Genomic DNA, 9111 nt, shown 5'->3' on the forward strand with positions numbered 1-9111 from the left:
TCAAGAAATCATGAAGCCATAGCTACATCTGAATTGATTTAGTTGTTACAGAGCAAAATGCAAAACAGTCTTTGATTCAGAACTCTATCACAAATTTGAGTGAAAGAATGGCATTGTTGGAAAGAAAGATTGATCAGGGCAGATTGGGTCAAGATTCAAATGAAAACTTTGCACATGTTTTAGAACTTGCTCTGAAAGCTGGAAGACTCAGAGGAAGAATCGAGTCTGGAATCCGGCAATTAGGAGAAGAGATTCAAAACACCTCTTAATGTTGTTTTCTCTAGAATGATATCTCTTCTTCAGGCCATAGAGAGATTAATTGGGAAACTTGAGAATACTTTCTCTATTCCTAGAGCTTTCTCTATCCCTAGAGCCTCCATCTCTGCCAAACCCCTTACTCAATCCAGTCAACCTTCCTCCTCATCCAAACCTTTTAGATTCTTTAGAACTAGGGGTCGCCAAATTGGTGCTTCCTCAAGCACACCAACTCATTTGGATGTCTCATCTTCTTCTGATAAAGACTAGACATCCTTTCTTGATGAATGTTCAAGTCTTTTTCTTGTCCTGTACTTGAACTCTACTTGTTAATGAAATTTATAGTTTTATTTCAAATATGTATTTGTTGATTTATGTGTACATGTGCTTATGCCTTCATATTACAATGAATGAAAAATCTATAGATTAAGTACTTATTTGATCTTATAATTTGGGCTGATCCATCTACTTATGTAATATGCTGCAATAAATATTTTAGTCTGAATGATTCTCATATTATCCTGCTTGTTTTGTAAACTAATGCCCTCCTTATTGATCATAATAAAAAGGGAGAGAAAAATAAAAGCAAAAGGGGGAGTAAATGAAAGGAACTAGAGAAAATATTTAAGGTAAAAGCTTAATGCAAATTGAAAATCTCTGCAAATGATAATTTGAAATTCTTCTTGATTAGTCCTATTATTACATCGAAAAGGGGGAGAATTATTCATATTGCAGTTAAAGAAATTTTAATCGGGCATAAAGAGTAAATGGTATCAAGCAAATATAAAATCAATTTTCACTCTATAATTTCTACAATATAAATTCAAATATTATGCATGCTTATTTTTTGTATCTAAATTCTGCAAATATACTCCGTTCTAAAAGATGCTAGAATTGTCTATTTCATTTTCCTAAACCCAAGGGTTATGTCATTATCAAAAAAGAAGAGATTGTTGAACTTAAAGGGTTGATTTTAATGATGCAAATTAGTTAAGTCAAAAGTTGACTAACCTATTGCTTTGCGTTCAATTGATTAACTTCAAAAAACAAGAAGAAAGCCTTCAACCACTCTCAAGTGAAGATTATCAATTTGAAGCTCCGCATCAAAAAGCCGAACTCTAAAAGGCCATAAGAACATTCCTTGGAAACTCACAAACAAGTAATAAAACTTTTATTCTGAGCTACCTCAAGAGTCAATCCTAAGCCAGCAACGAATCGACCCCAGCATACTATCGCTGACTGATGGACCTTCATGACTCGACTCCAATAGATCATGAGTCGGCCCTAGAACAATATCAAAAAATAGATAGAGAGGCAAAAAATTCATCATAGTGATGAGTCAACCCATGAAATACTCGAGCAGATTTCAACTTAACAAGAGTTGACCCTAGACAAAAGCAAGTACATCCAAAAATGGCAACAGAGAAAAGACAGAGAGCTGAGAAAATCATCGTGTTGGCAAGTTGACGCATAAAATTCACGAGCTAACTCCAGACAAATAGGAGTCATCTCGAAAAGAGACGAGTCAACCCTAGAACGGCCACAGTGGAAAGACAGAGAGCCGTAAAATTTAGTCTGTTGATGAGTCGACCCGTGAAAGCAACGAGTTGATTCTTGAAAATCTCGATCATCCTCCGAATTGAGAGAGACGACTCGAAAAGTACCACAGATGAAAGACAGAGCATAGCAGAAATAGAGCAAGTTTGAAACGACTCATGAAGATCACGAGTCGACTCTTGAAAATCTTGAGTCGATCTCAGAAAATGGTGAGTTAACCCCTCTAAGCTTGACAAGTAACAACTAGTTTTTTTATGAGTCTAAACGACTGTTTTTATTCACAACAACTCTATTAATTGTCTAACGGCTAGAAAAGTATTCCAACCTTCTCCAAAAAGTAATAAAAGCATGGAAACACTAAAAAAAAGAAGAGCTCGAGCACTACAAAAAGAAATCAACTACAGCCAAGAGGGGAAAATCGAAAGAGACAGCTTCAAAGAGAATCATTCAAGAGCTTTTATTGTGAGGTGAACAATCACATCGTCAACATCAAAGAGTTAGTAAAGTAGCTTCAAGAGCATTCAAGTCAACCAACCGATTGTAGCTCCATTTATTACTTTGTATTTACTATCTTGGAGATGTATTCACTGTAACAATATTTACTTCTTTCTATATTTTGCTGTAACAAGTTTCAAAAATTAAAACTTGGAGAAAGGTTCATCTAAATCTTAAATTGCATTGTATTGAGCCTAGGGTAGGCTCGAGAGAAGGTTTTGGTTGATCACATGGAAATCAACTGGGTTGATTGTGAATCCGAAAAATAATTGGTTGAAGGGTTTGGTTGATTGACCTAAAAAAATCAACTAGGTTGATTGTAAACCTAGAAAACAATTGGTTGAAGGTTTTGGTTGATTGATCTAAAAAAATTAACTAAGCTTGGTTGTAAACTCGGAAAACAACTGGGTTTTAATCTGAGTATAGAATATAGCAAAATTACTAAGAAGAAAGTGGGTGTAGGTATAGGGTTGGCACCAAACCACTATAAATTTTCTATGTTTGGCTTGTTTTTCTTCTTAGTTTAATTTTCTACGTATCTACTTAATGTCTATTTGCTTAAATCAATATTCATCTATTAAGCATTTAATTCTACTGTATTATCAGCTAAAGTTTTTTAAAAATCCAATTCACCCCTCCCCCCTCCTCTTTTGGACTGCATAGCCCGGCAACACTATTGTTGCTAACATAGACTACCCCAAAAATCCATGTTGGACCTATATTTGGTATGACTACCCCAAGGAACACCTAGTGATCAAAGTGAGTGAAGTAGTTGAGTTTTTTCCACAGCCTTTCTTCTGACTATTATAATTTCCCCAGCCAGACCTACAGCCGGCACCATACAGACATGCTTTAAGAGCCAAGCACTCTATTTATTTGAGCTAATTAACGCCCCTTCTAACAGTCGTGTTTCCAAGAAACAACAAACAACTAGGCTGTGTATATAACATATTTTTGGTGTAATTCACATAGGAGCATCTAGCAGCTCTAGGATTACACTTTCATATTTACATTGGACTGCTTGGCTTCGGAGGACCTTGCTTCAACCTATGTTCCTCTATCCTATTCTCACAAGGGCTGGTGGACTCTGTGCTGCTAGGTCTGTTGTTACTGGTTCTGGCCTTGATGGTTTGGTTGACCCTCCCCTCAATCAGGACCTATCTGTTCACCACCTTTGCCCACCCTAGTGAAAACTATAATTGGCCAAAGTACATTGAGCGTGAGTCCAAAGCACTACCCATACCCATAGTCGACCTTGATGAGCTGCAGGATGCCGTGGCCCTAATTGATGCATAATGCATTTGTATGGCCTTCAAACTCTGCAATGTGGTCTCCGGGTGGTGCCCTTGGTCATTGTCGCAGTAGCAGAGGTGTCCATGATCAGCCTCCATAAGGGTTTGGGGGTGACTGCTTTCTCGTCCTTCTCCCTCTTATGTCCGAAGACATATAGCCCAATGGTGATGGATGGCCCGACCTCCATTGCTTAGGCCTCATTGCTAAATCTCGGTTCATCTCCTGGGGTGCATACCTAAAGCCTCGCATCGAAGATCAATTCCCCCGTCCTTGGGTAGGGGACCCCAGAGATGCCTCGGGTGCTATTTTTCACGATGGAGCCCAGCCTGTTGGCTTAGCTATTGATGACACTACGGTTATAAAAGACTTGGTGCTCTCTATACTCGGAGCTGCCGGCCGGTACTGGAACCCAAGCAGCTCAAATCCTTGATCCATAGATTGGCTTGAACTCCTATGTCTCCGGCTGGTGGTTGGAGGCTGTACAGGCATCACTAAGGTGGCCAAACTTCCCACTTAAGTAGTAGAGGTCTAACAATTCTTTACAAATAAATTCCTACAAAGCTGTTCTGTCCTTAATTCGAACAACATCCCTCCCTGGCTTTAAATTTGTTATCCTCGGTAAAGCTGGCCAACCAAGGCGCATGATCCTCTGGCCATCACCCTGGCTGGAAGTTCCGACTAGCTATTTTGGGTAAGGTCCTATATTATTACAAATGGTATCAAAGCGAATCCGACCCATTAGCCTATATTGAGAACACTGCAGCACGAATCCATTGGAGCTAACTATGGGCCGATCATGATGTTTGTGATTAGATTTGAATGGACTTGAATCATTAGTCTAACGAGAATGTCAAGGCTTGAATGGGGGGAGCATGTAAGAACCCGTGCGGGCATGTATTTAGTCCCATATTAGTTATTCACTGGGTAGATCTTGGGCAGTTATACAGGATCAAGAAGCCCAAATAATACCTTCCGTCTAACCATTTTGGATGAGGTCATGGGTTGTTACAAATGGTATCAGAGCGGACCAAGTCCATAACCTATATGGATTAGGAAATACTGTAGCACAGATCCATTGGGGTTGACCACGAGCCGATCATGGTGTTTGTGATTAGAGTTGAATGGATTTGAATCCTTAGCCTCATGAGGATGTCAAGTTTTGAATCAGGATGTGATACCCGTGCGGGCGTGTGTTTAGTCCCATATCGATTATTCGTTGGATAGATCTTGGATATTTATACAAGATCAAGGAACCCAAATAATACCTTCCAATTAGTCATTTTGGGGGAGGTCCTATATTTTTACAAATGGTATTAGAGTAAACCGACCTATAGCCTATATAGACTAGGGAACACTGCAGCACAAATCCATTAGAGCTAACTATGGGCCGATCGTAGTGTTTGTGATTCAATTTGAATGAATTTGAACCTTTAGCCTGATGAGAATGTCAAAGCTTGAATGGAAGGAGTATGTGAGGACCCGTTTGGACGTGTGTTTAGTCCTACACTAGTTATTTGCTGCGTAGATCTTGGATACTTATATAAGATTAAAGAACCCAAATAATACCTTCCGGCTAGCTATTTTGAGTAAGATCTTAGATTGTTATAGTGGCATAGCTTGAAAGTTACTCTCCAAGCTGCACTTGATCCTCATCTCCCTCTAGACAAACTAGTGGTAGGGCACTGTTAAAATACCTTAAATTTTGTGACACGATATGTGGTTCTGAACAAGCCCCGGATGAATCATGACATCAACTATTTCCAAGTGGTCCTGTCGTAGCATTCCGGAATTGCAACCCTCTCTGCAGAGGGCCTCGAAGTAACACATGGTTCGCAGTGGCTGCTTTGACAGTCCTTCCAAAAAGCTACAAAGAGGAAATAATCATTGCATCAACACAAGCACGTCAAACATCTTCTGAATTTTTTTCCCCATGCGGCCATGCCCCTTGGAACAAATGAGCTACCACAAAGCTCCTATTAGAGACATATTATAATGCTTATCTTTTTAATTTTGGAATAAGACATGAGAGAAGATATTAGGATCCCATACTCTAATGGTGCTTGGGTTGCCCCTCTAGGGGGTAATGGGTCAAATTCAAAGCATCTCCTTTATCATACCATCATAAGAGTGTGGTGGTGGCAGAGTCGCTGTGGTGATCCTTATCCAAAAGGGCAGAAGGATGCACCACCTTATCTCAACTGCTACAAGTAGGCATTTGTTTACAGGATGGGTGTCCAAAAAGGCTATCTTAGCAGATTGATGCCTTCACTTTTCCCTTGTTGTGGTGGGCCATGATGGTGAGACCCAAGCCTTGGGCCCACTGGGTGGGTACCTTTGGATTCTATGCTACTGCCCAAACTGAAAATTTTTCAAGCCTTTGGGATTCTTGCTGGATAGCCATGAATTTGAAGGGAAACTAATTTAGCTAATTCCAAAAAGGTTTGTAAAGAGTTCTTAATAGAGATATTTGATTAAGAACAAAAGATTGGTTCTCTGTTTGAAAATTCCAAAAGGTTAGTTGTATCCATGAGATGGTCCATCAACTGGGTGATTTGGTTAGTGAACTAAGTGCAAAAAGAGCTGCAACATTATTGAATTTTTCTAAAGCTGTCACTGGGAAATAGGTGCTGAAAACAGTATATAAACATTTTGTTTTTCAGAAATTAAACAACTGCAAGAAGCAATTGTGAAACTATTGATGCGACATAGAAAAGCTAGATAAAATTTCTAAGTTTTAAGCGAATTTTGCGAAAGAAATTCATAATTGATTTTACAATTTTTTTATACATAATATATTTAGAAAGAGTGAGAGGTAGACTTAGTTACACTCAAGTGGATCACTAATCGGATCCAATCATATCAAAATTAGATGACAGAGGTCCCACATCAATGATCTGAGGTGTTGAATGAGATATACTGTCTTTAAGCTACTTACACACAAAAAATCATATGATTTAGCAATCCCTAATCTATTCATCAAGAGCTCAAAAAATTTATATTATTTCATGTTATTTAAGCTATCAAATTTATTAACCAATTGGTATATAGGTTAGAGGTCTCTAAATCATATGATTTTTGATATGTAAGCAGATTAGAGGTAGTAGATTACAACCAATGGCTTGGATCATCGATATGGAACCTTCATCATTCAATCTAGACCAAACTGGATCTAACTGAAGATCCACTCAAGTGTAGCCAAGTTAAGCTCTCTCTTTTTCACTCTATCTGTGTATAGTGTTGCCTAAATACTTTTTTGCTTTTGTGTATAAGAGATGGGCGGTATGCATGATCTCATGAGTTTGGTTGAAGATAGATCTAAGCTGTCATTCTCATGTCTTCTATCATGAACATGATGAACATCCTCTAAACCTGGTGATGACACCACTATCGGTGGTAACTCTCGCACATTCATCACTGCATGGTTAAGCCATCGGAGTCTATAATCTAGCGAATTTAGCCTCGATTCCTCCTAAGAAAAAATATAAGATCTTGGAGGGGTTCTCAAAGGTTTCTTTGGAGGGATCCTCCTTAGACTAACGGATTTTGTTACAAATCTCAAGGTGGAGTAATGAACGTTAGTAGAGGTGCTATGACAGTGACGAAGGGGCAGAAAGTAGCAGGAACATCTACAGGTTGATAGGAACTATTGTTGTAGGTGGAGTTGCTGCTACAGAGTCTGAGTCTAATAATACGGTCTTGTGGCATATGCATTTGGGTCATATGAGTGAACGTGATATGCTGGAACTACATAAAAGAAATTTTCTGAAGGGTGTTAAAACTTGCAAACTAGATTTCTGCAAGTATTGTGTTCTTGGAAAACAGAATAGGGTTCAATTCAGAACTGCCACGCACAAGACAGAGGGTATTCTTGACTATGTTCATACAGATGTTTGGGGACCATTCAGAGTAGCATCATGGGGTGGACATCATATTTCGTAACTTTCATTGATAATTTTTTGAGAAAGGTCTGGGTGTACTTCATGCAGCACAAGTTAGAAACGTTTGCCAAGTTTAAGTTATGGAAAGCTGAAGTAGAGAATTAGACAGGAAGAAAGGTCAAATGCCTCAGATCAGACAATGGGACTGAGTACACAGACTCAAAGTTCATAGAGTTTTATGAGCAGCATGGGATTAATAGACACTTTACAGTACGCAAGACACCTCAGCAGAACGGTGTGGCGGAAAGGACGAACAAGACTATAGCTGAAAAAGCATGGTGTCTCAGATTAAATGCAGGGCTTGCAAAGAACTTTTGGGCAGAGCCAGTGAATATAGCATGCTTCTTAATTAACAGGTCACCTAGGGCAGCACTAGATGGTAAGGTTGCAGAGGAGGTATGGACAGGTAATGAGGTAGACTACTCAGGTTTGAGCGTATTTGGATGTCCTGCCTATGTGCATATTCCTAGTGAGGAGAGATCAAATCTAGACCCAAAGTCTAGACAATGTATCTTTCTGGGATATCAGAAAAGGATGAAAGGGTACAAGCTTTGGGATCCGAAGGCAAACAAAGTAGTGATCAGCAGAGATGTGGTTTTTTGATGAGAAAGCCATATTGAAAAGTACTCAAGAAGAAGAGAAGAAGATACCAGAAAGTTGCAGCAGCAATAAGCAGGTGGTGTAGGTGGAGTTAGAGAGTTCTGTCAAAGAGAATAATGTTCAAGGTACAGTGACTTCTACCTCAACCGATCAAGAGCAACATAATATAACCTCAAACAGGCCCAATCGTACTATCAAGCCCCCAACTAGGTATAGTTTCGAATATTTGGCTTTCTATGCATTAATCACTAGCAGTAGGATCCTACTACTTTTTAGGAGACAATTCACAGCCAGAAGAAGAGTAGATGGATGGGTGCTATGATGGAGGAGATGAAATCTTTGAATAAAAATCAGACATAGAAGTTGGTGGAGCTTCTGGAGGGAAAGAGAGCGATAGGATGCAAGTGGGTGTTCAAGAAAAAGGAAGCAGTATCAGAAAAAGAAAGAAAAAAGTTCAAGGCATGTCTGGTAGCAAAGGGATACTCACAGAGAGATGGGATTGACTATGATGAGATTTTCTTCCCAGTGGTCAGACACACTTCCATCAGAGTACTGTTGGTATTTGTAGCACATTACAATATGGAGTTAGAGCAGATAGATGTAAAGACAGCTTTTCTTCATGGTGAGTTGGACGAGAGCAGATTTACATGCAGTAGCTAGAAGGATTTCAGAACCTGGACAGGAGCACTTAGTATGTAAATTGAGGAAGCCATTTTATGGGCTAAAGCAGTCTACGAGGCAGTGGTACAAGCGTTTTGACTCCTACATAATTCGGATTGGCTACAGGAGATGTGAGTATGACTGTTGTATTTATGTGAGAAGCCTTGATGATGGTTCTTTTATTTTTCTGTTACTTTATGTGGATGATATGTTGATTGTTGCGAAGAGTATGAATTAAGTCAACAAGTTGAAGACTTTGTTGAATAGAGGATTTGACATGAAAAATTTGGGCACGGCCAAGAAGATTCTTAGG

The sequence above is a fragment of the Phoenix dactylifera genome, chromosome 14 (genome assembly GCF_051530095.1).
Source record: "Phoenix dactylifera cultivar Ajwa chromosome 14, Ajwa_hap1_PhDact_Kaust_v1.1, whole genome shotgun sequence".
Taxonomy (NCBI): Eukaryota; Viridiplantae; Streptophyta; class Magnoliopsida; order Arecales; family Arecaceae; genus Phoenix; species Phoenix dactylifera.